This window comes from Ranitomeya variabilis, chromosome 2 (genome assembly GCF_051348905.1).
Source record: "Ranitomeya variabilis isolate aRanVar5 chromosome 2, aRanVar5.hap1, whole genome shotgun sequence".
Lineage (NCBI taxonomy): Eukaryota > Metazoa > Chordata > Amphibia > Anura > Dendrobatidae > Ranitomeya > Ranitomeya variabilis.
This window is the reverse complement of record NC_135233.1, coordinates 25,683,825-25,688,167: the sequence shown is the minus strand read 5'-3', so window position 1 is coordinate 25,688,167 and position 4,343 is coordinate 25,683,825. Positions and strand designations below refer to the sequence as shown.

Genomic DNA, 4,343 nt, shown 5'->3' with positions numbered 1-4,343 from the left:
ATTGCTTCCACCTTGGAAAAATAAATGAAAAAGTAATTACCAAATGCAAGATGAAATGAAGCCAACATTCATGACAAGGAAGATACAAACATACACATGAACATGTACATAACAGCACATGAGCATCGCAAAGTGTACCATAGCAAACAATCGGATAGATAGATATCACAAATTAAAAAAAATATTACCTCCATGATTAGTTGGGAAACATTAATGCTCATCCTCCTATACCAAGACATGGCTAACACCTTACTACCAGAAACTCCCTCACAATAGATCACAATCAGGACACCTCACAATGGATCTTCACACCTCACTAACCACACCCCTAAGCTCTTGGCTGTGAGATCACTTCCTGCTGGCCATGATTTTTCTGCACAAAAAATGCAGCAAATAATGCTACATGCGTTTTTGCAGCGTTTTTTCCATCACCCATTCAAGTCAATGGGTGAAAAAACGCTGCAAAAACGCAGCAAAAACGCTGAAAGAAGTGACATGCCCTATGTCCAAAAAACGCAGCAAAGCAGAAAATACTGATCAAACAAAAACCCAATGTGTGTGCATGAGATTTCTGAAATCTCATAGGCTTTGCTGGTACTGTAAAAAGCAGCTGAAAATTGGCATAAAAAAACGCAGCAAAAATACGCATCAAAAAAGTCCTGTGTGAACGTACCCTAATACTGACCGCTTAGTATTCTGTCCTATCCTTTCCTATTTAGCTAGACTGGCCTCTTTTGCTAAATCCTGTTTCCTACCTGGGTGTGTCTTTCCTCTAATACTCACCGTCAATATTCGTGGGGGGCTGCCTATCCTTTGGGGTTCTGCCCTGAGGCAAGATAGTATTCCCATTTCCATCTATAGGGGTATTTAGTCCTCCGGCTGTGTCGAGGTGTCTAGGATTGGTAGGTACACCCCACAGCTACTTCTAGTTGCGGTGTCAGTTTAGGGATTGCGGTCAGTACAGGTTCCACCTACTCCTGAGAAAGTCTCATGCGGCTCCAAGGTCACCGGATCATAACAGGATAGGTGTCATAATTGACGCCTCTCCATTATTAATCTGGCTTAATGTCACCTTACAATAGCAAGGTGACATTAACCCTTCATTACCCCATATCCCACCGCTACAGGGAGTGGGAAGAGAGTGGCCAAGTGCCAGAATAGGCGCATCTTCCAGATGTGCCTTTTCTGGGGTGGCTGGGGGCAGATGTTTTTAGCCAGGGGGGCCAATAACCATGGACCCTCTCCTGGCTATTAATATCTGCCCTCAGTCACTGGCTTTACCACTCTGGCGGAGAAAATTGCGCGGGAGCCCACGCCAATTTTTCCCGCCATTTAACCCTTTATTTTAGCAGCTACAGCACCCAAATTTTGCACATACACACTACTAACATTAGTAGTGTGGAATATGTAAAAAAAATGGGGATATGAGATGGTTTACTGTATGTAATCATGTCTCATATCCTGTCGGGTTTGGGAAGGAGAAATGAAAAGCCGGCAATTGAATTACCGGCTTATCACATATCTCGCGCTGAATTAAATATAAATACAGTATATATATATATATATATATATATATATATATATATACTGTATATATGTTTTCCCGAACATTTGAGCACATAAATCCGTTAGATGTTGGTTTTGCAAGCCTGCGAGAAAATATCGCAGTACGGATGCCATACGGATTACATACGGAGGATGTCATGCGCAAAATACGCTGACACACCCTGACTACGGATGACATACGGATCACTATTTTTGGAACATTTCTGCGTATTACGGCTGTAAAATACGGACCGTATTTACATACGCTGAGTGTGACGCCGGCCTAAAGCTGAGCGTGTGTGTATCAGCCACGCCCACTCCACAGAGCCCCGCCCGCTCCACAACCAATCACTAAGCTTCTTTCATTTCACCAGAGCTGTTTAAAAGATGAAAGCTGATCTATGATTGGTTGCTATGAGAGGCAGTTTTCCTTGTAGACAGTTATGGTAACTGAGGCCTATTCTCCTTCTCATTTCTATGATGTTATCGTCCTTCTGTAAAGCTGGAAATATCACAATTTATTACCGTGCCGACACAGACCCCCCTCTGCCACAGACTGCAGGGGCCCAGAATCAGGAACTTCTCTTTGTCCGGCATGAAGCATCTCATTAACTTAAAACTTCAAGACGGATTTCTCCATCCCAGGTATCATTATAATCGGTGTAACAGCGCCAACCTGACAATGTTGGCTCTGACGGGAGGATGTGGGATATTAGGGGTAGTAGTCCGGTGGCTCTGACGGGAGGATGTGGGATATTAGGGGTAGTAGTAAGGTGGCTCTGATTGATGGGATGATGTGGGATATTAGGGGTAGTAGTCCGGTGGCTCTGGCTGACGGGATGATGTGGGATATTAGGGGTAGTAGTCCGGTAGCTCTGGTTGATGGGACAATGTGGGACATTAGGGGTAGTAGTCCGGTGGCTCTGACGGGATGATATGGGATATTAGGGGTAGTAGTCCGGTGGCTCTGGCTGATGAGATGATGTGGGATATTAGGTGTAGTAGTCCGGTGGCTCTGACGGGATGATATGAGATATTAGTGGTAGTAGTCCGGTGGCTCTGATGGGATGATTGGGATATTAGAGGTAGTAGTCCGGCGGCTCTGGCTGATGAGATGATGTGGGATATTAGTGGTAGTAGTCCGGTGGCTCTGACGGGATGATATGAGATATTAGTGGTAGTAGTCCGGCGGCTCTGGCTGATGGTATGATGTGGGATATTAGAGGTAGTATTCCGGTGGCTTTGGCTGACGGGATGATATGGGATATTGGGGGTAGTAGTCCGGTGGCGCTTATAAAGTAGCGCTTATAAAGATGGCTGTATTCTTCTGTTTAGATACATAGATAGTCTGTGATCTAGGGATATTAGAGTATGGGATTACATATATTGGTGGGGTCTATAGGGCTGGATAGACCCCCTGGATCTGGATTACATATATTGGTGGGGTCCATAGGGCCGGACGGACCCCCTGGGTCTGGATTACATTTATTGGAGGGGTCTATAGGGCAGGATAGACCCCTGGATCTGGATTACATATATAGGTGGGGTCTATAGGACAGGATAGACCCCCGGATCTGGATTACATATATAGGTGGGGTCTATAGGGCTGGATAGACCTCTGGATCTGGATTACATATATTTGTGGGGTCTATAGGGCAGGATAGACCCCCTGGATTTGGATTACATATATTGGTGGGGTCCATAGGGCAGGATAGACCCCCTGGATCTGGATTACATATATTGGTGGGGTCTATAGGGCTAGACAGACCCCCTGGGTCTGGATTTCATTTATTGGAGGGGTCTATAGGGCAGGATAGACCCCTGGATCTGGATTGCATATATAGGTGGGGTCTATAGGGCAGGATAGACCCCCTGGATCTGGATTACATATATAGGTGGGGTCTATAGGGCAGGATAGACCCCCTGGATTTGGATTATATATATTGGTGGGGTCCATAGGGCCGGATAGACCACCTGGATCTGGAGTCACTGGGTTGTATGTGCATTGTCAGGGCGGGGGTCCAGGAAGCGCCACCGTATGTACAGACCTTCGGATACAATACAGATTACCGTATCTTAGTTCTGATTTCCAGAAGCCTTGAAAAGTTTTCTGTCCAAAGAAAATAAACGACTCTATAAATGTCCGCAGGTTGACACAGAAATATCCATCCTGGAAGGAGAAGAATTTGCCCCAATATAAAACCCTCCAACATCCATCAACATGAGTGGAGCTGGGACTGCAGAAACCATAACAGGAATATGTCCCCCGCACACAGGAAACTCTATTTATACAGAAAATTCCATCAAAATACACAGAATTCCTGCTATTATTAAGTGTGCGGCTCGTCCCTGCTGGCCGGGGGCTGGGGGCGGCTAATTTTGGTCGGTATATAAAGATATGTGGGATTTCAGGCAAATTGTACGAACTTCTTCTTTATGGATCTTGGTGCTGATCTCACAAGTGTCAAACGTGTCCCAGGGATACAACATTGGATACATTCACTCTATAGCAGTGCCCTCCTAGGAGGGCCGGACTGGGATTAAAATTCAGCCCTGGCATTTGAAGTCACACAGGCCCACTTGTCACTTGGTGACTGTATAAGGCTACTTTCACACTAGCGTCGTGCACTGCACGTCGCTATGCGTCGTTTTGTAGAAAAAACGCATCCTGCAAAAGTGCTTGCAGGATGCGTTTTTTCTCCATTGACTTGCATTAGCGACGCATTGCCACACGTCGCAACCGTCGTGCGACGGTTGCGTCGTGTTGCGTCGTACCGTCGCCACCAAAAAACGTTGCT

At 45.8% G+C, this 4,343-nt stretch overlaps 1 long non-coding RNA gene across 1 annotated transcript; it reads left to right on the top strand.

Moving 5' to 3' along the window:
• The first annotated feature begins 2,001 nt into the window (after positions 1-2,001).
• LOC143809039 (uncharacterized) lies at positions 2,002-3,875 on the top strand. The gene is made up of 2 exons (XR_013222040.1): positions 2,002-2,190; positions 3,695-3,875. It is a non-coding gene; the product is annotated as an uncharacterized LOC143809039 (long non-coding RNA).
• The last annotated feature ends 468 nt before the right edge of the window (positions 3,876-4,343 follow it).